Here is a 25,413-nt window from a genome sequence, read left to right on the forward strand (position 1 = left end):
TTGAACCGTCCCAGACATATTTTTATCGTCCCGGGACAACAGGACGCCCTTAATTTCGAGCGCTGCTGTGTGTGTGTGTGTGTGTGTGTGTGTGTGTGTGTGTGTGTGTGTGTGAGTGAATACAGGTTGTGCAGCCTAGTTGAGGCAGTTTACCGTCAACATTACTACATGATTCTGATTAAGAAGAAACCGGTGGTTTCCTGCTTGACTCCATTACAGACACATGAGATTTCACAACAGCTGGATAGGTGTTGAACACACCAGCTAACCACCAATCTGCACAACTCTGCCAGGACCTAGGATCAAGGGAGACACTCAAGTGTTTTAGTACTACATCTCTTGACACAATGATGAAAATAATCATGGCCTCTAAACCTTCAAGCTGCATACTGGACCCTATTCCAACTAAACTACTGAAAGAGCTGCTTCCTGTGCTTGGCCCTCCTATGTTGAACATAATAAACGGCTCTCTATCCACCGGATGTGAACCAAACTCATTACAAGTGGCAGTAATAAAGCCTCTCTTGAAAAAGCCAAACCTTGACGCAGAAAATATTTTAAAAAACTAAATCGGCCTCTATCGAATCTCCCATTCCTCTCATTCCTCTCAGCCTTCCTGAAGACAAACAATGTACACGAAACGCTTCAGTCTGGTTTTAGACCCCATCATAGCACTGAGACTGCACTTGTGAAGGTGGTAAATGACCTTTTAATGACGTCAGACCGAGGCTCTGCATCTGTCCTCGTGCTCCTAGATCTTAGTGCTGCTGGTGAACATGGTGAAGCCCCAAAACTGCCCTCGCTGGAAACCTGTATGACATAAGGAAGTGGATGGCTGCAAACGTTCTACTTTTAAAAACTCGGACAAAACAGAGATGCTTGTTCTAGGTCCCAAGAAACAAAGAGATCTTCTGTTTGATCTGACAATTAATCTGGATGGTTGTACAGTCGTCTCAAATAAAACTGTGAAGGACCTCAGCGTTACTCTGGACCCTGATCTCTCTTTTGAAGAACATATCAAGACTGTTTCAAGGACAGCTTTTTTCCCCCATTTACGTAACATTGCAAAAATCAGAAATTTTCTGTCCAAAAATGATGCAGAAAAATGTATCCATGCTTTTGTTACTTCTAGGTTAGACTACTGCAATGCTCTACTTTCCGGCTACCCGGATAAAGCACTAAACAAACTTCAGTTAGTGCTAAATACGGCTGCTAGAATCCTGACTAGAACCAAAAAAATGTGATCATATTACTCATAGTGCTAGCCTCCCTACACTGGCTTCCTGTTAAGGCAAGGACTGAATTCAAGGTTTACCTGCTAACCTACAAAGCATTACATGGGCTTGCTCCTACCTATCTTTCCGATTTGGTCCTGCCGTACATACCTACACGTAAGCTAGGGTCACAAGACGCAGGCCTCCTAATTGTCCCTAGAATTTCTAAGCAAACAGCTGGAGGCAGGGCTTTCTCCTATAGAGCTCCATTTTTATGGAATGGTCTGCCTACCAATGTGAGAGACGCAGACTCAGTCTCAACCTTTAAGTCTTTACTGAAGACTTATCTCTTCAGTAGGTCCTATGATTGAGTGTAGTCTGGCCCAGGAGTGTGAAGGTGAACGGAAAGGCTCTGGAGCAACGAACCGCCCTTGCTGTCTCTGCCTGGCCGGTTCCCCTCTCTCCACTGGGATTCTCTGCCTCTAACCCTATTACAGGGGCTGAGTCACTGGCTTACTGGTGTTCTTCCATGCCGTTCCTAGGAGGGGTGCGTCACTTGAGTGGGTTGAGTCACTGATGTGGTCTTCCTGTCTGGGTTGGCGCCCCCCTTGGGTTGTGCCGTGGCGGAGATCTTTGTGGGCTATACTCGGCCTTGTCTCAGGATAATAAGTTGGTGGTTGAAGACATCCCTCTAGTGGGGTGGCGGAGATCTTTGTGGGCTATACTCGGCATTGTCTCAGGATAATAAGTTGGTGGTTGAAGATATCCCTCTAGTGGTGTGGGGGCTGTGCTTTGGCAAAGTGGGTGGGTTATATCCTGCCTGTTTGGCCCTGTCCGGGGGTATCATCGGATGGGGCCACAGTGTCTCCTGACCTCTCCTGTCTCAGCCTCCAGTATTTATGCTGCAGTAGTTTATGTGTCAGGGGGCTAGGGTCAGTCTGTTATATCTGGAGTATTTCTCCTGTCTTATCCAGTGTCCTGTGTGAATTTAAGTATGCTCTCTCTAATTCTCTCTCTCTCGGAGGAGGACCTGAGCCCTAGGACCATGCCTCAGGACTACCTGGCATGATGACTCCTTGCTGTCCCCAGTCCACCTGGCCGTGCTGCTGCTCCAGTTTCAACTGTTCTGCCTGCGGCTATGGAACCCTGAACTGTTCATTGTGATTACTATTATTTGACCATGCTGGTCATTTATGAACATTTGAACATCTTGGCCATGTTCTGTTATAATCTCCACCCGGCACAGCCAGAAGAGGACTGGTCACCCCTCATAGCCTGGTTCCTCTCTAGGTTTCTTCCTAGGTTTTGGCCTTTCTAGGGAGTTTTTCCTAGGGAGTTTTTCCTAGCCACCGTGCTTCTACACCTGCATTGCTTGCTGTTTGGGGTTTTAGGCTGGGTTTCTGTACAGCACTTTGAGATATCAGCTGATGTAAGAAGGGCTTTATAAATACATTTGATGCCAGCTGACCACATCACATGGTGTTGAACACGCCAGCTAACCACATCACATGGTGTTGAACACGCCAGCTAACCACATCACACGGTGTTGAACACGCCAGCTAACCACATCACACGGTGTTGAACACGCCAGCTAACCACATCACATGGTGTTGAACACGCCAGCTAACCACATCACACGGTGTTGAACACGCCAGCTAACCACATCACATGGTGTTGAACACGCCAGCTAACCACATCACACGGTGTTGAACACGCCAGCTAACCACATCACATGGTGTAACAATCTGATGCCAGACTGAGCAGTAAATTCCATTGGTTGATGCAATGGAACACCTGTACAGTCAGGCAGGAACATCACTACACTAACTAACTAACACCTGACCATCTAGTCAGGCAGGAACATCACTAACTAACTAACACCTGACCATCTAGTCAGGCAGGAACATCACTACACTAACTAACACCTGACCATCTAGTCAGGCAGGAACATCACTAACTAACTAACACCTGACCATCTAGTCAGGCAGGAACATCACTACACTAACTAACACCTGACCATCTAGTCAGGCAGGAACATCACTACACTAACTAACACCTGACCATCTAGTCAGGCAGGAACATCACTACACTAACTAACACCTGACCATCTAGTCAGGCAGGAACATCACTACACTAACTAACACCTGGCCATCTAGTCAGACAGGAACATCACTACACTAACTAACACCTGACCATCTAGTCAGGCAGGAACATCACTACACTAACTAACACCTGACCATCTAGTCAGGCAGGAACATCACTACACTAACTAACTAACACCTGACCATCTAGTCAGGCAGGAACATCACTACACTAACTAACACCTGACCATCTAGTCAGACAGGAACATCACTACACTAACTAACACCTGACCATCTAGTCAGGCAGGAACATCACTACACTAACTAACACCTGACCATCTAGTCAGGCAGGAACATCACTACACTAACTAACACCTGACCATCTAGTCAGGCAGGAACATCACTACACTAACTAACACCTGACCATCTAGTCAGGCAGGAACATCACTAACTAACTAACACCTGACCATCTAGTCAGGCAGGAACATCACTACACTAACTAACACCTGACCATCTAGTCAGGCAGGAACATCACTACACTAACTAACACCTGACCATCTAGTCAGGCAGGAACATCACTACACTAACTAACACCTGACCATCTAGTCAGGCAGGAACATCACTACACTAACTAACTAACACCTGGCCATCTAGTCAGGCAGGAACATCACTACACTAACTAACACCTGACCATCTAGTCAGGCAGGAACATCACTACACTAACTAACACCTGACCATCTAGTCAGGCAGGAACATCACTACACTAACTAACACCTGACCATCTAGTCAGGCAGGAACATCACTACACTAACTAACTAACACCTGACCATCTAGTCAGGCAGGAACATCACTAACTAACTAACACCTGACCATCTAGTCAGGCAGGAACATCACTACACTAACTAACACCTGACCATCTAGTCAGGCAGGAACATCACTACACTAACTAACACCTGACCATCTAGTCAGGCAGGAACATCACTACACTAACTAACACCTGACCATCTAGTCAGGCAGGAACATCACTACAACTAACTAACACCTGACCATCTAGTCAGGCAGGAACATCACTACACTAACTAACACCTGACCATCTAGTCAGGCAGGAACATCACTACACTAACTAACACCTGACCATCTAGTCAGGCAGGAACATCACTACACTAACTAACACCTGACCATCTAGTCAGACAGGAACATCACTACACTAACTAACACCTGACCATCTAGTCAGACAGGAACATCACTACACTAACTAACTAACTAACACCTGACCATCTAGTCAGGCAGGAACATCACTACACTAACTAACACCTGACCATCTAGTCAGACAGGAACATCACTACACTAACTAACACCTGACCATCTAGTCAGGCAGGAACATCACTACACTAACTAACACCTGACCATCTAGTCAGACAGGAACATCACTACACTAACTAACTAACTAACACCTGACCATCTAGTCAGGCAGGAACATCACTACACTAACTAACACCTGACCATCTAGTCAGGCAGGAACATCACTACACTAACTAACACCTGACCATCTAGTCAGGCAGGAACATCACTACACTAACTAACACCTGACCATCTAGTCAGGCAGGAACATCACTACACTAACTAACACCTGACCATCTAGTCAGGCAGGAACATCACTAACTAACTAACACCTGACCATCTAGTCAGGCAGGAACATCACTACACTAACTAACACCTGACCATCTAGTCAGGCAGGAACATCACTACACTAACTAACACCTGACCATCTAGTCAGGCAGGAACATCACTACACTAACTAACACCTGACCATCTAGTCAGGCAGGAACATCACTACACTAACTAACACCTGACCATCTAGTCAGGCAGGAACATCACTACTACTAACTAACTAACACCTGACCATCTAGTCAGGCAGGAACATCACTACACTAACTAACACCTGACTATCTAGTCAGGCAGGAACATCACTACACTAACTAACACCTGACCATCTAGTCAGACAGGAACATCACTACACTAACTAACACCTGACCATCTAGTCAGGCAGGAACATCACTACACTAACTAACACCTGACCATCTAGTCAGGCAGGAACATCACTACACTAACTAACACCTGACCATCTAGTCAGGCAGGAACATCACTACACTAACTAACACCTGACTATCTAGTCAGGCAGGAACATCACTAACTAACTAACTAACTAACACCTGACCATCTAGTCAGGCAGGAACATCACTACACTAACTAACACCTGACCATCTAGTCAGGCAGGAACATCACTACACTAACTAACACCTGACCATCTAGTCAGACAGGAACATCACTACACTAACTAACACCTGACCATCTAGTCAGGCAGGAACATCACTACACTAACTAACACCTGACCATCTAGTCAGGCAGGAACATCACTACACTAACTAACACCTGACCATCTAGTCAGGCAGGAACATCACTACACTAACTAACACCTGACCATCTAGTCAGGCAGGAACATCACTACACTAACTAACACCTGACCATCTAGTCAGGCAGGAACATCACTACACTAACTAACACCTGACCATCTAGTCAGGCAGGAACATCACTACACTAACTAACACCTGACCATCTAGTCAGGCAGGAACATCACTACACTAACTAACACCTGACCATCTAGTCCGGCAGGAACATCACTACACTAACTAACACCTGACCATCTAGTCAGGCAGGAACATCACTACACTAACTAACACCTGACCATCTAGTCAGGCAGGAACACTCTGTGTTAAGAGTTAGTATAGGCAATGTGTTAACTCTACAGTCTGGATTCTAACTAGAACAGTTGTTAACTACTCTATGTTCTAGTTAGAATACAGACTGTAGAGTTAACTGTTCTAGTTAGAACCCATGGCACTCTGCGGACCCGTTCTGTGGCCTACCACGTCATGGCTGAGCCGTTGTTGCTCCTAGACATTCCCACTTCACAATAACAGCCCTTACAGTTGACCGGGGAGCAGATCTAGCAGGGCAGAAATTTGACACGCTGACTTGTTGGAAAGGTGGCATTCCATGACGGTGCCACTTTGAACCGCAGGACCTGCCTTGTTGATAGTGTTGTTAAGAAGGTAGAAACTAGGGCCTGTAGGACCTGCCTTGTTGATAGTGTTGTTAAGAAGGTAGAAACTAGGGCCTGTAGGCCCTGCCTTGTTGATAGTGCTGTTAAGAAGGTAGAAACTAGGGCCTGTAGGACCTGCCTTGTTGATAGTGTTGTTAAGAAGGTAGAAACTAGGGCCTGTAGGACCTGCCTTGTTGATAGTGTTGTTAAGGTAGAAACTAGGGCCTGTAGGACCTGCCTTGTTGATAGTGTTGTTAAGAAGGTAGAAACTAGGGCCTGTAGGACCTGCCTTGTTGATAGTGTTGTTAAGAAGGTAGAAACTAGGGCCTGTAGGACCTGCCTTGGTGATAGTGTTGTTAAGAAGGTAGAAACTAGGGCCTGTAGGACCTGCCTTGTTGATAGTGTTGTTAAGAAGGTAGAAACTAGGGCCTGTAGGACCTGCCATGTTGATAGTGTTGTTAAGAAGGTAGAAACTAGGGCCTGTAGGACCTGCCTTGTTGATAGTGTTGTTAAGGTAGAAACTAGGGCCTGTAGGACCTGCCTTGTTGATAGTGCTGTTCAGAAGGTAGAAACTAGGGCCTGTAGGACCTGCCTTGTTGATAGTGCTGTTAAGAAGGTAGAAACTAGGGCCTGTAGGACCTGCCTTGTTGATAGTGCTGTTAAGAAGGTAGAAACTAGGGCCTGTAGGACCTGCCTTGTTGATAGTGTTGTTCAGAAGGTAGAAACTAGGGCCTGTAGGACCTGCCTTGTTGATAGTGCTGTTAAGAAGGTAGAAACCAGGGCCTGTAGGACCTGCCTTGTTGATAGTGTTGTTAAGAAGGTAGAAACTAGGGCCTGTAGGACCTGCCTTGTTGATAGTGCTGTTGAGAAGGTAGAAACTAGGGCCTGTAGGACCTGCCTTGTTGATAGTGTTGTTCAGAAGGTAGAAACTAGGGCCTGTAGGACCTGCCTTGACGATAGTGCTGTTGAGAAGGTAGAAACTAGGGCCTGTAGGACCTGCCTTGTTGATAGTGTTGTTAAGAAGGTAGAAACTAGGGCCTGTAGGACCTGCCTTGTTGATAGTGTTGTTAAGAAGGTAGAAACTAGGGCCTGTAGGACCTGCCTTGTTGAGTGATGTTAAGAAGGCATCGCAGCGCTTTATTATGGACAGACTTCACCATCTTGGCGACAGGGTAGCCTAGCGGTTAGAGCGTTGGGCCAGTAACCGAAAGGTTGCTAGATTGAATCCCCGAACTGACAAGGTAAAAATCTGCCGTTCTGCCCCTGAACAAGGCAGTTAACCCACTGTTCCTAGGCCGTCATTGTAAATAAGAATTTGTTCTTAACTGACTTGCCTAGTTAAATAAAGGTTAAATAAAAAACACAAATAAATCTTAGCCACTGTTGCATCAATATGTTTAGACCGTGACAGTTTACAATCCAGGGTTACTCCAAGCTGTTTAGTCATCTCAACTTGCTCAATTTTCACATTTATTACAAGATTTAGTTGAGGTTTAGGGTTTAGTGAATGTTTTGTCCCAAATACAAATGCTTTTAGTTTTAGAAATATTTAGGGCAAACGTATTCCTTGCCCCCCACTCTGAAACTAACTGCAACTCTTTAAGTGTTGCAGTCATTTCAGTCGCTGTAGTAGCTGACGTGTATAGTGTTGTTATCCGCATAGATAGACACTCTGGCTTTACTCAAAATCAGTGGCATGTCGTTAGTAAAAATGGGGGGAAAAGCGAGGGGCCTAAACAGCTGCCCTGGAGAATTCCTGATTCTACCTGGATTATGTTGGAGAGGCTTCCATTAAAGAACACCCTCTGTGTTCAGGGGGTGTTAAGCCATTATAGCAGGGGGTGTTAAGCCATTATAGCAGGGGGTGTAAAGCCATTATAGCAGGGGGTGTAAAGCCATTATAGCAGGGGGTGTAAAGCCATTATAGCAGGGGGTGTAAAGCCATTATAGCAGGGGGTGTAAAGCCATTATAGCAGGGGGTGTAAAGCCATTATAGCAGGGGGAGTAAAGCCATTATAGCAGGGGGAGTAAAGCCATTATAGCAGGGGAGTAAAGCCATTATAGCAGGGGGTGTAAAGCCATTATAGCAGGGGGGTGTAAAGCCATTATAGCAGGGGGTGTAAAGCCATTATAGCAGGGGGTGTAAAGCCATTATAGCAGGGGGTGTAAAGCCATTATAGCAGGGGGGTGTAAAGCCATTATAGCAGGGGGAGTAAAGCCATTATAGCAGGGGGTGTAAAGCCATTATAGCAGGGGTGTAAAGCCATTATAGCAGGGGGTGTTAAGCCATTATAGCAGGGGGTGTAAAGCCATTATAGCAGGGGGTGTTAAGCCATTATAGCAGGGGGTGTTAAGCCATTATAGCAGGGGGTGTTAAGCCATTATAGCAGGGGGTGTAAAGCCATTATAGCAGGGGGTGTAAAGCCATTATAGCAGGGGGTGTAAAGCCATTATAGCAGGGGGGTGTAAAGCCATTATAGCAGGGGTGTAAAGCCATTATAGCAGGGGGTGTAAAGCCATTATAGCAGGGGGTGTAAAGCCATTATAGCAGGGGGTGTAAAGCCATTATAGCAGGAGGTGTAAAGCCATTATAGCAGGGGGTGTAAAGCCATTATAGCAGGGGGTGTTAAGCCATTATAGCAGGGGGTGTAAAGCCATTATAGCAGGGGGTGTTAAGCCATTATAGCAGGGGGGTGTAAAGCCATTATAGCAGGGGGGTGTAAAGCCATTATAGCAGGGGGGTGTTAAGCCATTATAGCAGGGGGGTGTTAAGCCATTATAGCAGGGGGTGTAAAGCCATAACACATCCGTTTTTCCAGCAGCAGACTATGATCGATAATGTCAAAAGCTGCACTGAAGTCTAACAGACAGCCCCCACAATCACTTTATCATCAATTTCGCTCAGCCAATCATCAATCATTTGTGTAAGTGCTGTGCTTGTTGAGTGTCCTTCCCTATAAGCGTGCTGAAAGTCTGTTGTCAATTTATTTACTGAAAAAGTAATTCAAGTAGTCTGCAATATCAGTGGGCTGTGTGATGAATAAGCCATCTGATTCAATGAACAATGGAGTCGAGTTGGCTTTTATCCCAGAATTTAATTTAAGGTAGTCCAAAGCTTTTTATTATCTTTCTTTATATAAATGTATCTTTGTTTCATAGTATATTTTATTAAGTCACATGATTTCTTAATTTGTAGTACATTTGCCAATCAGTTGGGCTGCCAGACTATTTTGAACTTTACAAATCAAAAGTGTATTTTTAGCAGTTAGGCTTCATCAATATCTTGAAATATAAATTAATTAAGTACACATGGTGATATTTAGAGGAGCAATAGGTTTCACCAAATATAGATACTACAGTAGTACTTTACAACACCGGTCTTCATAGTGGACCATGATATACAGTAGGGTTAGCAGTAGTCTCCATAGATGGGATACATAGACAGTACAGTATCTACTACAGCCCTTCTGAGGGCAAGGGTCTTCATAGAGGACGGATATGAGTCGACCAGCGTAGTACTAACCTACTGCGAACCCTAAAGGGGTAGGGTTCGACACTTACATTTACGTCATTTAGCAGACGCTCTTATCCTACTCTCCCTCTCCGCGGCTACACTACTTACCGGTTCAACAATCACTCAGCTATGTGCTTGAAATTAATTCCGCTCAGTGACGTCATCAGTCATAACCCACAATGGACCCTCTACGCAGCACAAGGCGTGACACATCAACACGCATCCGAGCCATTTGAGAAGGGAGCAACTGCAGCCCACAAGTTGAGCATTCAGAATCTGTAGGAACCCCTCTTTAGACTTGTATTGGTACATGTTTTAACTAGGACTACAGTACATAGGCGGGAGGCACGGCGCTCCAGTACAGTCGATGGCGGTAATGCAACCACCGATAAACCCCACAGAAGAAGTAGTGGGGTGACAACGGTAGCTGGCTAACGTTAGCACACACCGGTAGAGTGTCCTTCGCACCCGCCTGTCGTGCACCGTTTTCCCGCAATTCAGTTAAAGACAGCGACGACAGGTGTTCGGCAGGCAGGAGCGAAGGACACCGTGTTAGCTTAGCCAACTAGTCATAAGGAGGACTCCGGTACACAGCAGGTGTGAGCCGACACCATGTGCTAGCTAACTAGCAAGCTAGCTAACTAGCCCCCGCCTCCTGCCTACCGGAGTAGCTAGCGGTGGGCAACACCGGTAGACAGTGTCCTCCGCCCCAGCCTGTCAGGCACAGCGGTGTTGCTAACTAGCTAGCACACTGTGTTTTCCCAGCTTCCCGCCTTCTGTACTAGCGGGAGACAGGGGCAACTGGAAGACAGTGTCCTTCGCCCTCGCTTGTCGGGCACGGCGGTGTCGCCCTCGCTTGTCGGGCACGGCGTCGCCCTCGCTTGTCGGGCACGGCGGTGTCGCCCTCGCTTGTCGGGCACGGCGGTGTTGCCCTCGCTTGTCGGGCACTGTTTTCCTGCAGTTCGATGGTGAGGGCAGGTGTTCAGCATGGCGGGAGCGAAGGATACTGTCTACCAGTGAAAAAAAACGCAGAATACTTTTATTTCCCTTTTGACCCACATTCAAAAGTGTCATACTATTGGGTGGGGGTTCATGCAGGAACCAATGCAATACTCCTTCCTGCACATAGAGGAAGTCCACATTGGGGGCTGCAGTTGCACACCATTGTGCCATTTCATCGTGTCCCTCAATTAAAATCTCACTCTCCTCTCTCTTGCACAACTTTATTTAAAAGTATTTTTTTCCTTCTTGGTGAAATTTGTTTCAGGCAAAAGATGACGTACCTTGTCCCGGATCTGGGTTCTGTAGCGGAAGTAGCAGCAGTATGCAGAGTTCCTGGGGTTCAGCCGTGTCTTCTATATGAGATAGCTACATCACTGCTGGACTAACACACTGCATAACCTTAACCAGTTTGATGGAGGTATAAATAAATCTAAACTTTATTATAATGACCTTTCATAAAAGTTGTAGAAAAAGTTGGAAAAGTACTTCTGACCCCATCGCCGCTCGCAGCTCCCGTTTCCAGGCTCACCCCACGGTAAAAATATCCCGTTGGACCAGAGAGATGAGCAGGGACCGTACCGGGCAGAGGGCTTGGCCGGGCAGGGGTGAGGAGAGTCGGTTACAGTCCCGTTCCTTGTTCCGTCCTGTGCTAGCAGCTCTTCCATGGAGCCCCGGTCGGGACCGGCATCAGCAGTGTGGTCCCGGAGAGGGAGAGCAGGCTGGAGTTATCACACACACCAGCCCGTGTTTAGCTTGCCTGGTACTTATCACAACACAAGTTAGCTAACTAGCTACAGTAGCTAAACATTCTAGCTAGCTAGTTAACTACTGTAACTAACTACTTCTGCTTTCCGCAGCGGCGCCGTCTGTCTGTCTTCAGTCACTCCTTCCCCGTCTCTCTTTCTCTGCTGGAAAAAAGACGGGTCTGGTCTCAGTATCTAGCTACATGTTTTTCTATTTAGCAAACTGTTGACAACTTTTCTAAACCCGGAAGTTACGCCCCTGTGGAGCCTCGTGTTTATGGTGCCCTGGTGACCCCTGCTGGCCAGGTCAGATTACTACAGCCTTCCAGGTGTTAGCTGCAAGGGGTCCGGTGTGCCGAACATCTCCCCCTGACAGAATTCTCCCCCCCCACAAATACTTTCTGTGACACACATCAGAGTCAAATACTTTCTATAGAACAAACTTAGTCAGGATAGGCAACCGAAATGAATAAATAATGTATGTGTGTTATATTAAACATAGAGGAAGGAGTAAAATGTTGGCAAGCAATGAACATTTCAGAACAACTATGGCTGAATTATTATCCTTACACTTTCAAAAATACTAGTCGAATAAGACATGGGAGAGATGACGAATTTTGGCAAAGAGATTTATTTATAGACTAATACAAAATCGGTGAAGGATTTAGGTGCAGGCGACATGGGCATCTTGCCGCCAGGGGCGGGCGCGGACCGGCGGGGGGGAGGTCCGCCTGGGGCGGGTGCGGGCCGGCGGGGGGGAGGCCCGCCAGGGCAAGGGGGCACCGGGTGCGGGCCGGCGGGCGCCAGGGCAAGGGGGCACCGGGTGCGGGGGGGGTTGGCCAGGGCAAGGGGGCACCGGGTGCGGGCCGGCGAGCGCTGAAGGGGAGGTTCGCCCAGAACGCCATACAAGCTAGAACCGCGACATACACATGAAACAAATAGCCAAACCGAAAACTGCAGACAAAAATGCTTTCTGTTACTAAGATGAGTGAAATGTTGGCTAAACTGACAACGGAATGAAGAGCAGAAATCTCAACTAGCAAGCAAGTGGCAGCAATGAATGTTAGTTTATTCCATGTGTAACTCTGTGTTGTTGTTTGTGTCACACTGCTTTGCTTTATCTTGGCCAGGTCGCAGTTGTAAATGAGAACTTGTTCTCAACTAGTCTACCTGGTTAAATAAAGGACTTGTTCTCAACTAGCCTACCTGGTTAAATAAAGGACTTGTTCTCAACTAGCCTACCTGGTTAAATAAAGGACTTGTTCTCAACTGGCCTACCTGGTTAAATAAAGGACTTGTTCTCAACTAGCCTACCTGGTTAAATAAAGGACTTGTTCTCAACTAGCCTACCTGGTTAAATAAAGGACTTGTTCTCAACTAGCCTACCTGGTGAGAGAATTATGGCAGGGGGAGATTTTCGGCACAACACCTGTCTAGAAGCACGGTTTCGACGGCTCCTACATTTTTGCTTCAGCGCTGCAGTTTAACTGATGCCCAGAAAGACCATTTACAAACATGGCCACTTAGAGAAGTCAGATTTGAATATTCCTAATAAGACACTTTAGTCATCACTTTTGTGCACAAAACACCCATTGAATCATTCAAATAATTGTAGCTGAGAATGAAGATATACATTTGTTTAATTCATACAATGTCTGCCGTGTTTTTTGATGACACATTTCAGCCTACACATTTCAGCCTACACATTTTAGCCTACACATTTCAGACTACACATTTTAGCCTACACATTTCAGCCTACACATTTCAGCCTACACATTTCAGCCCACACCAACTATGTGATAAATGGTAGCCAATTTAAATCCGACCACCTCATTGACACAACTCTGAAATAAAGGACTCTGGAGTCTGGTGCCCAATGGCAAAAACGAGTTCACAAACGGTTCACATCAAAAAACACTTTAAATTCTTAAACCAATTAAAGATACAATATGTAACTTTTTGGGTAATCTGACCAAATTCACATAGAAATGTGAATTATAGCTCTTTCATTCGCATTGAAAGCAAGTCTAAGAAGTGTTAGATCTGTTCTATGTGCTCTATTTCTATGCTTCCTGTTCTGAAGTTTAGTTTTTATGTCTTTTACTTACAGTTTTGTACAGCTGAAACTACAATATTTTTGTATATGGAAAATATATTCACCAGCGGTTTAGATGGTACAATGATTATCTACACAATGACGGCTTGTTTTGTCACATAAACTTAAATTAGGCGAACTATTACAATTTTATTAACCAGGAAATGGCAGAGCGATTTCTGCATAGTGCATCTTTAACGGTGCATTTGACAATGGTTCAATTACTTTAACCATCAATTACATTTTTTAGACACATTTGTATTTGTATTTATTATGGATCCCCATTAGTTCCTGCCAAGGCAGCAGCTACTCTTCCTGGGGTTTATTATGGATCCCCATTAGTTCCTGCCAAGGCAGCAGCTACTCTTCATGGGGTTTATTATGGATCCCCATTAGTTCCTGCCAAGGCAGCAGCTACTCTTCCTGGGGTTTATTATGGATCCCCATTAGTTCCTGCCGAGGCAGCAGATACTCTTCCTGGGGTTTATTATGGATCCCCATTAGTTCCTGCCAAGGCAGCAGCTACTCTTCCTGGGGTCCAGCAATATTAAGGCAGTTTATACAATTTAAAAAACATTACAATACATTCACAGATTTCACAACACACTGTGTGCCCTCAGGCCCCTACTCCACCACTACCACATATCTACAGTACTAAATCTATGTGTGTGTATGGTGCGTGTGTGTGTGTGTGTGTGTGTGTGTGTGTGTGTGTGTGTGTGTGTGTGTGTGTGTGTGTGTGTGTGTGTGTGTGTGTGTGTGTGTGTGTGTGTGTGTGTGTGTGTGTGTGTGTGTGTGCGTGTGTCTGTGTTTGTGTTGCTTCACAGTCCTCCCTGTAAGGTGTTTTTTTAATATATATATTTTTTTAAATCTAATTCTCCTGCTGCATCAGTTACCTGATGTGGAATAGAGTTCCATGTAGTCATGTCTCTATGCAGTACTGTGCTCCTCCCATAGTCTGTTCTGGACTTGGGCACTGTGAAGAGACCTCTGGTGGCATGTCTTGTGGGGTATGTATGGGTGTCTGAGCTGTGTGCCAGTAGTTTAAACAGACCTCTGGTGGCATGTCTTGTGGGGTATGTATGGGGTGTCTGAGCTGTGTGCCAGTAGTTTAGACAGACCTCTGGTGGCATGTCTTGTGGGGTATGTATGGGGTGTCTGAGCTGTGTGCCAGTAGTTTAAACAGACCTCTGGTGGCATGTCTTGTGGGGTATGGATGGGTGTCTGAGCTGTGTGACAGTAGTTCAAACAGACCTCTGGTGGCATGTCTTGTGGGGTATGGATGGGTGGACTGTGAAGGTGGACTGGGCAAGTCAGTTAAGAACAAACTTTTATTTACAATGACGGCTTTCAAAATTTTACATGTTGACTGACCTACATGTCTTAAATTAATGATGGACTGTCGTTTCTCTTTGCTTATTTGACCTGTTCTTGCCGTAATATGGACTTTGTCTTTTACCAAAAAGGGCTATCTTCTGTATATCCCCCTACCTTGTCACAACACAACTGCCTCAAATGCATTAAGAAGGAAAGAAATTCCACAAATTAACTTTTAACAAGGCACACCTGTTAATTGAAATGCATTCCAGGTGACTACCTCATGAAGCTGGTTGAGAGAATGCCAAGAGTGTGCAAAGCTGTCATCAAGGCAATGGGTGGCAACTTATAAAATATATTTTCATTTAACACTTTTTTGCTTACTACATGATTCCATATGTGTTATTTCATAGTTTTGATGTCTTCGCTATTATTCTACCATGTAGAAAATAGTAAAAATAAAGAATAACCCTTGAATGAGTAGGTATGTCCAAACTTTTGACTGGTACTGTATGTATATATATATATACATATATATTATATGTCCCCCTCACTTCTAAAACCAAAGTTGCACCACTGTATGGAAGTAGTTTACTGCCTAAAATTCGAGGTTAAATAGTTGTTATAAAAATAAAATAGTTTCCTGATCTTTCTTACATCCCTCAGACACTTCACAACAAACTTCCTTTAGATTTGTTGGGGTACTGTCTGTTGTTCCATGTATTGAATCTGTTATTCAATACATTTCTATGGGATAATAGCAATATGACCGAATTCAATGTTTCATCAAATCCTTTTCGTATCCTTTTTTTGATACCTTAAGGGGTATTAAATAAAAAAAAATCAAATAGCTAAATGAGCCTTGGTATAACCATCTTAAAACAATTCCATATGTTAGCGGGGTGCCGACATGCCGGCCATACCCTTCATGGTTTGCCAGGCTAGCCTAAGGTTGGCTGCTGTGAAGGCACTCTCCAGTTTTTCTCTGTGGGCCCGCAGCATGGCATTGCATTGTTATTAGCTAGCTAGCCAATTTGGCGTGGTCCATCAATCAATGTAGCCTGTCATGTCTGTCAGCGGCAATCGTGATTAAACACTCTTTAAAACAATGTTGAAAAGGCGATAATATCAGCTAACTTGATAACTAGGCCTACGTTGGTTGGAGAAAGAAAGTACATTAGGTACTAACTGTACAGAGTTTCTACCGGTAGCAAAGTAAACATTAACAACATCGGCAATGTGCCCATAAAGGAAATGAACCTAAATCACAAAATACTGGTTAGGCTTTTATACTAAACCACATTATAATGGTAACATGCAACAATTTCAAGTTACAGTTCTTATAAGGAAATCAGTCAATTGAAATAAATTCATAGGCCCTAATCTATGGATTTCACATGACTGGGAATTCAGAGATGCATCTGTTGGTCACAGATACCTTGGCGGGAACTGGAGCACGCTGTCGTACACGTTGATCCAGAGCATCCCAAACATGCTCAATTGGTAACATGTCTGGTGAGTATGCAGGCTATGGAAGAACTGGGACATTTTCAGCTTCCAGGAATTGTGTGCAGATCCTTGCGACATGGGGCCGTGTATTATCATGCTGAAACATGAGGTGATGGTGGTGGATGAATGGCACGACAATGGGCCTCTGGATCTCGTCACGGTATCGCTGTGCATTCAAATTGCCATCGATAAAATGTAATTGTGTTCATTGTCCGTAGCTTATGCCTGCCCCATACCATAACCCCACCTCCACCATGGGGCCCATACCATAACCCCACCTCCACCATGGGGCCCATACCATAACCCTACCTCCACCATGGGGCCCATACCATAACCCCACCTCCACCATGGGGCCCATACCATAAACCTACCTCCACCATGGGGCCCATACCACAACCCTACCTCCACCATGGGGCCCATACCATAACCCTACCTCCACCATGGGGCCCATACCATAACCCTACCTCCACCATGGGGCCCATACCATAACCCCACCTCCACCATGGGGCCCATACCATAACCCTACCTCCACCATGGGGCCCATACCATAACCCCACCTCCACCATGGGGCCCATACCATAACCCTACCTCCACCATGGGGCCCATACCATAAACCTACCTCCACCACGGGGCCCATACCACAACCCCACCTCCACCATGGGGCCCATACCATAACCCTACCTCCACCATGGGGCCCATACCATAACCCTACCTCCACCATGGGGCCCATACCATAACCCCACCTCCACCATGGGGCCCATTCCATAACCCCACCTCCACCATGGGGCCCATACCATAACCCTACCTCCACCATGGGGCCCATACCATAACCCCACCTCCACCATGGGGCCCATACCATAACCCCACCTCCACCATGGGGCCCATACCATAACCCTACCTCCACCATGGGGCCCATACCATAACCCCACCACCACGGGGCACTCTGTTTACAATGTCATCAGCACACCGCTCGCCCACACCACACCATACATGTGGTCTGCCGCTGTGAGGCCAGGTGGACATACTGCCAAATTCTCTAAAACTGCTTATGGTAGAGAAATGGCAACAGCTCTGGGGGACATTCCTGGTGTCAGCATGCCAATTGCACGCTCACTCAAAACTTGAGACAGCTGTGGCATTGTGTTGTGAGACAAAACTGCACATTTTAGAGGTATTTTATTGGTCCTAACACAAGGTGCAACTGTCAAATCAAATTTTAATTTAATTTTTATTTCACCTTTATTTAACCAGGTAGGCTAGTTGAGAACAAGTTCTCATTTACAACTGTGACCTGCCCAAGATAAAGTAAATCAGTGTGACACAAACAACAACACAGAGTTACACATGGAATAAACAAACATACAGTCAATAATGCAATAGAAAAAGTCTATATACATTGAGTGCAACAAAAAAAAACGGATGGCACTGTGATAGACTGCATCCAATTTGCTGAGTAGAGTGTTGGAGGCTATTTTGTAAAGTCTATCACAGTGCCATCCATTTTGTCACCAAAGCCCCATGCACCACCCACCACTGCGACCTGTACGCTCTCGTCAGCTGGCCCTCACTACATATTCGTCGCCAAACCCACTTGCTCCAGGTCATCTATAAGTCTTTGCTAGGTAAAGCCCCGCCTTATCTCAGCTCACTGGTCACCATAGCAACACCCACCCGTAGCACGCGCTCCAGCAGGTATATTTCACTGGTCATCCCCAAAGCCAATTCTTCCTTTGGCCGCCTTTCCTTCCAGTTCTCTGCTGCCAATGACTGGAACGAATTGCAAAAATCGCTGAAGTTGGAGACTAACTTTAAGCACCAGCTATCTGAGCAGCTAACCAATCGCTGCAGCTGTACACAGCCCATCTGTAAATTGCCCACCCAATCTACCTACCTCATCCCCATATTGTTTTTATTTACTTTCTGCTCTTTTGCACACCAGTATTTCTACTTGCACATCATCATCTGCTCATCTATCACTCCAGTGTTAATTTGCTAAATTCTAATTACTTCACTACTATGGCCTATTTATTGCCTTACCTCCTGACGCCATTTGAACACACTGTATATAGACTTTTTCTATTGTGTTATTGACTATACATTTGTTTATTCCATGTGTTGTATTTCTGTGTTGTTGTTTATTCCATGTGTAACTCTGTGTTGTTGTTTGTGTCGAACTGCTTTGCTTTATCTTGGCCAGGTTTCAGTTGTAAATGAGAACTTGTTCTCAACTGGCCTACCTGGTTAAATAGAGGTGAAATAATAATAATTTTTTATTTCTAGATTTTATCCCCCTCTGGTTGCCCATTTAACATTTTGATAGAAATTTAGTAAGACTGATTTAAGTTTCCCTGCATTAAAGTCTCCGGCCACTAGGAGCGCCGCCTCTGGGTGAGTGGTTTCCAGTTTGTTTATTTCCTTATACAGCTGGCTGAGTGCGGTCTTAGTGCCAGCATCTGTCTGTGGTGGTAAATAAACAGCCACGAAAAGTATGGATGAAAACTCTCTTGGCAAATAGTGTGGTCTACGGCTTATCATAAGATACTCTACTTCAGGCGAGCAAAATCTAGAGACTTCCTTAGATTTTGTGCACCAGCTGTTGTTTACATATATGCACAGACCGCCCCCCCTCGTCTTATCGGAGTGTGCTGTTCTATCTAGCCGGTGCAGCGTATATCCCGCTTAGCTCAATATCCATGTCATCATTCAGCATGATTCCGTGAAACATAAGATGTTACAGTTTCTGATGTCCCGTTGGTAGGATATTCGTGATCGTACCTCGTCTAATTTATTGTCCAAGATTGCACGTTGGCGAGTAATATTGATGCTAACGGCAGCTTTCCCACTCGCCGTCTGCGGATCCTTACGAGGCACCCTGCTCTGTGTCCTCTGTACCTGCGTCTCTTCCTCTGACGGGGATGTCGGCCTTGTCGGGTGTCTGAAGTACATCCTGTGCGTCCTGCTTGTTGAAGAAAACATCTTTGTCTGATCCGAGGTGAGTGATCTCTGTCCTGATATCCAGAAGCTCTTTTCTGCCGTAAGATACGGTGGCAGAAACATTATGTACAAAATAAGTTACAAATAACGTGAAAATAACCACATAATAGCACAACTGGTTGGGCGCCCGTAAGACTGCTGCCGTTTCTTCTGGCGCCATTACCTGCTCGTTTCTTCTGGCGCCATTTTACCTGAGTAATTATCATGCCGTTTAATCCGTTTCTTGATATGATACACCTGAGAGATGGATGGATTATCTTGGCAAATGAAAAATACTCACTTACAGGGAGGTAAACACATTTGTCCACAACATTTGAGAGAAATAATATTTTTGTTTGTATGGAACATTTCTGGAATCTTTTATTTCAGCTCATGAAACATTGGACCAACACTTTATATGTTGCGATTATATTTTTGTTCAGTGTATTTCATATCACTCAAATATCCAATTAACGGTTGCCAATATTGAGATATCGATAGGCTACCCTCCCGTATCTGAAACTACATGATCATTGATGTTACCTGATCATGAAAGCATGCAGTTACTTGCTGTATAACTCTGATGATAGTGTTACATGTGTGCAATGGGTTTTGCATGGAGTAATCAGACATGTGCTGTTCTGACTAAGCTCTTCAAGACATGCTGATATTACAACATTTATTTAACAATTCCTTGAAAATGGCACGCAGTTGTCAGTGGTTTTAGCAGAGCTGGGGGTCTCCTTGCCCCACAGCAGGCAAATCGAACGCTGTGCAACATATTGGGATGTTTTATAAAACAATACAGAACCCTTCAGCTAGAACTCTGACCTAGAAGGTGTTGCAGCATCTTTGGGTTAATCTGTAAGTCTTATTTTTCTTCTGATTATATGTGTGAACAACTCTTCACACAGATGTGTGTCTAGATGAAATGGAGGTGTTTTTCTGGTGCAATGCCGTAGTTGTCCTTGTTGTCTTCAAACACCGTAGTGAGGCCCTCCAGGTAGAGAGAATGGAGACAGTCTATATCATCCTTAGTGGGAGAGGGGGTCTGGATCACTGGAATAGGCCTACCCACTGGGGGGGGAGAGAGAGAGAGAGATGAGAGAGGGTCTGGACCACTGGAATAGGCCTACCCACTGGAGAGAGAGAGATGAGAGAGAGAGAGAGAGATGAGAGGGGGGGTAGAGATATGGAAGGAGCGAGGAAGAGGTTTCATCCATATTTATCTCTATATAACCCACTGGGATGGTCAGGTGCCACAAAGAGGAACTTGGGAAAATTGCAGTTGTCTCAGAACAGGGCAGCACGGCTGGTCCTTAAAAGTACACAGAGAGCTAACATTAATGACATGCATGTCAATCTCTCATGGATCAAAGTGGAAGAGAGATTGACTTCCTCATTACTTGTTTTTGTAAGAGGTGTTGACAAGCTGAATGTATCGAGCTGTCTGTTTAAACTACTGGCACACAGCTCAGACACCCATCCATACCCCACAAGACTTCGCCACCAGAGGTCTCTTCCCAGTCCCCAAGTCCAGAACAGACTATGGGAGGAGCACAGTACTACATAGAGCCATGACTACATGGAACTCTATTCCACATCAGGTAACTGATGCAGCAGTAGAATCAGATTTGAAAAAACTGGTAAAAATACACTTTATGGAACAGCAGGGACTGTGAAGAGACATGCACAGGTACAGACACATGCATACATTGTGATATTGTTGTATGGTGGTATTATACATGTTGTATTGTAGACATGTAGTGGTGAAATAATGTTATATGATGAACTGTTTTATCTCTTGTTTTATATGTAATGTAAGTGCTTAAATATGTAAGGAAGAGTAGCTGCTGCCTTGGCAGGAACTAATGAGGATCTATAATAAACCCCAGGAAGAGTAGCTGCTGCCTTGGCAAGAACTAATGGGGATCCATAATAAACCCCAGGAAGAGAAGCTGCTGCCTTGGCAGGAACTAATGGGGATCCATAATAAACCCCAGGAAGAGAAGCTGCTGCCTTGGCAGGAACTAATGGGGATCCATAATAAACCCCAGGAAGAGTAGCTGCTGCCTTGGCAGGAACTAATGGGGATCCATAATAAACCCCAGGAAGAGTAGCTGCTGCCTTGGCAGGAACTAATGGGGATCCATAATAAACCCCAGGAAGAGTAGCTGCTGCCTTGGCAGGAACTAATGGGGATCCATAATAAACCCCAGGAAGAGTAGCTGCTAATGGGGATCCATAATAAACCCCAGGAAGAGTAGCTGCTGCCTTGGCAGGAACTAATGGGGATCCATAATAAACCCCAGGAAGAGTAGCTGCTGCCTTGGCAGGAACTAATGGGGATCCCATAATAAACCCCAGGAAGAGTAGCTGCTGCCTTGGCAGGAACTAATGGGGATCCATAATAAACCCCAGGAAGAGTAGCTGCTGCCTTGACAGGAACTAATGGGGATCCATATTAAACCCCAGGAAGAGTAGCTGCTGCCTTGGCAGGAACTAATGGGGATCCGTAATAAACCCCAGGAAGAGTAGCTGCTGCCTTGGCAGGAACTAATGGGGATCCATAATAAACCCCAGGAAGAGTAGCTGCTGCCTTGGCAGGAACTAATGGGGATCCATAATAAACCCCAGGAAGAGTAGCTGCTGCCTTGGCAGGAACTAATGGGGATCCATAATAAACCCCAGGAAGAGTAGCTGGTGCCTTGGCAGGAACTAATGGGGATCCATAATAAACCCCAGGAAGAGTAGCTGCTGCCTTGGCAGGAACTAATGGGGATCCATAATAAACCCCAGGAAGAGTAGCTGCTGCCTTGGCAGGAACTAATGGGGATCCATAATAAACCCCAGGAAGAGAAGCTGCTGCCTTGGCAAGAACTAATGGGGATCCATAATAAACCCCAGGAAGAGAAGCTGCTGCCTTGGCAGGAACTAATGGGGATCCATAATAAACCCCAGGAAGAGAAGCTGCTGCCTTGGCAGGAACTAATGGGGATCCATAATAAACCCCAGGAAGAGTAGCTGCTGCCTTGGCAGGAACTAATGGGGATCCATAATAAACCCCAGGAAGAGTAGCTGCTGCCTTGGCAGGAACTAATGGGGATCCATAATAAACCCCAGGAAGAGTAGCTGCTGCCTTGGCAGGAACTAATGGGGATCCATAATAAACCCCAGGAAGAGTAGCTGCTGCCTTGGCAGGAACTAATGGGGATCCATAATAAACCCCAGGAAGAGTAGCTGCTGCCTTGGCAGGAACTAATGGGGATCCATAATAAACCCCAGGAAGAGAAGCTGCTGCCTTGGCAGGAACTAATGGGGATCCATAATAAACCCCAGGAAGAGTAGCTGCTGCCTTGGCAGGAACTAATGGGGATCCATAATAAACCCCAGGAGGAGTAGCTGCTGCCTTGGCAGGAACTAATGGGGATCCATAATAAACCCCAGGAAGAGTAGCTGCTGCCTTGGCAGGAACTAATGGGGATCCATAATAAACCACAGGAAGAGAAGCTGCTGCCTTGGCAGGAACTAATGGGGATCCATAATAAACCCCAGGAAGAGTAGCTGCTGCCTTGGCAGGAACTAATGGGGATCCATAATAAACCCCAGGAAGAGTAGCTGCTGCCTTGGCAGGAACTAATGGGGATCCATAATAAACCCCAGGAAGAGTAGCTGCTAATGGGGATCCATAATATACCCCAGGAAGAGTAGCTGCTAATGGGGATCCATAATAAACCCCAGGAAGAGTAGCTGCTGCCTTGGCAGGAACTAATGGGGATCCATAATAAACCCCAGGAAGAGTAGCTGCTGCCTTGGCAGGAACTAATGGGGATCCCATAATAAACCCCAGGAAGAGTAGCTGCTGCCTTGGCAGGAACTAATGGGGATCCATAATAAACCCCAGGAAGAGTAGCTGCTGCCTTGACAGGAACTAATGGGGATCCATAATAAACCCCAGGAAGAGTAGCTGCTGCCTTGGCAGAAACTAATGGGGATCCATAATAAACCCCAGGAAGAGTAGCTGCTGCCTTGGCAGGAACTAATGGGGATCCATAATAAACCCCAGGAAGAGTAGCTGCTGCCTTGGCAGGAACTAATGGGGATCCATAATAAACCCCAGGAAGAGTAGCTGCTGCCTTGGCAGGAACTAATGGGGATCCATTATAAACCCCAGGAAGAGTAGCTGCTAATGGGGATCCATAATAAACCCCTGGAAGAGTAGCTGCTAATGGGGATCCATAATAAACCCCAGGAAGAGTAGCTGCTGCCTTGGCAGGAACTAATGGGGATCCATAATAAACCCCAGGAAGAGTAGCTGCTGCCTTGGCAGGAACTAATGGGGATCCATAATAAACCCCAGGAAGAGTAGCTGCTGCCTTGGCAGGAACTAATGGGGATCCATAATAAACCCCAGGAAGAGTAGCTGCTGCCTTGGCAGGAACTAATGGGGATCCATAATAAACCCCAGGAAGAGTAGCTGCTGCCTTGGCAGGAACTAATGGGGATCCATAATAAACCCCAGGAAGAGTAGCCGCTGCCTTGGCAAGAACTAATGGGGATCCATAATAAACCCCAGGAAGGGTAGCCGCTGCCTTGGCAGGAACTAATGGGGATCCATAATAAACCCCAGGAAGAGTAGCCGCTGCCTTGGCAAGAACTAATGGGGATCCATAATAAACCCCAGGAAGAGTAGCCGCTGCTTTGACAGGAACTAATGGTGATCGATAATAAACCCCAGGAAGAGTAGCCGCTGCCTTGGCAGGAACTAATGGGGATCCATAATAAACCCCAGGAAGAGTAGCTGCTGCCTTGGCAGGAACTAATGGGGATCCATAATAAACCCCAGGAAGAGTAGCTGCTGCCTTGGCAGGAACTAATGGGGATCCATAATAAACCCCAGGAAGAGTAGCTGCTGCCTTGGCAGGAACTAATGGGGATCCCATAATAAACCCCAGGAAGAGTAGCTGCTGCTTTGGCAGGAACTAATGGGGATCCATAATAAACCCCAGGAAGAGTAGCTGCTGCTTTGGCAGGAACTAATGGGGATCCCATAATAAACCCCAGGATGAGTAGCTGCTGCTTTGGCAGGAACTAATGGGGATCCATAATAAACCCCAGGAAGAGTAGCTGCTGCTTTGGCAGGAACTAATGGGGATCCCATAATAATCCCCAGGAAGAGTAGCTGCTGCTTTGGCAGGAACTAATGGGGATCCATAATAAACCCCAGGAAGAGTAGCTGCTGCCTTGGCAGGAACTAATGGGGATCCATAATAAACCCCAGGAAGAGTAGCTGCTTCCTTGGCAGGAACTAATGGGGATCCATAATAAACCCCAGGAAGAGTAGCTGCTGCCTTGGCAGGAACTAATGGGGATCCATAATAAACCCCAGGAAGAGTAGCTGCTGCCTTGGCAGGAACTAATGGGGATCCATAATAAACCCCAGGAAGAGTAGCTGCTGCCTTGGCAGGAACTAATGGGGATCCATAATAAACCCCAGGAAGAGTAGCTGCTTCCTTGGCAGGAACTAATGGGGATCCATAATAAACCCCAGGAAGAGAAGCTGCTGCCTTGGCAGGAACTAATGGGGATCCATAATAAACCCCAGGAAGAGTAGCTGCTGCCTTGGCAGGAACTAATGGGGATCCATAATAAACCCCAGGAAGAGTAGCTGCAGCCTTGGCAGGAACTAATTGGGATCCCATAATAAACCCCAGGAAGAGTAGCTGCTGCCTTGGCAGGAACTAATGGGGATCCATAATAAACCCCAGGAAGAGTAGCTGCTGCTTTGGCAGGAACTAATGGGGATCCATAATAAACCCCAGGAAGAGTAGCTGCTGCCTTGACAGGAACTAATGGGGATCC

The 25,413-nt window shown here is 45.9% G+C and overlaps 1 protein-coding gene and 1 pseudogene across 2 annotated transcripts in view; both read right to left on the reverse strand.

Moving 5' to 3' along the window:
• Window positions 1–11,904, reverse strand: part of LOC106595244 (TSC22 domain family protein 4) — a 119,867-nt gene extending 107,963 nt beyond the window's left edge. Inside the window, exon 1 of one of the 2 annotated variants that reach the window (XM_045721397.1) lies at window positions 11,365–11,904. The gene's annotated coding sequence lies outside the window, so the exon portion shown is untranslated. Of the gene's footprint in view, window positions 1–11,195 lie in introns of both variants that reach the window. The other variant, XM_045721396.1, reaches the window with a different exon arrangement.
• Window positions 11,905–20,216: 8,312 nt separating this feature from the next.
• The window catches only part of LOC123743722 (2-acylglycerol O-acyltransferase 2-A-like), a 46,907-nt pseudogene continuing 41,710 nt past the window's right edge, over window positions 20,217–25,413 (reverse strand).

Source organism: Salmo salar, chromosome ssa07 (assembly GCF_905237065.1).
Source record: "Salmo salar chromosome ssa07, Ssal_v3.1, whole genome shotgun sequence".
Taxonomy (NCBI): Eukaryota; Metazoa; Chordata; class Actinopteri; order Salmoniformes; family Salmonidae; genus Salmo; species Salmo salar.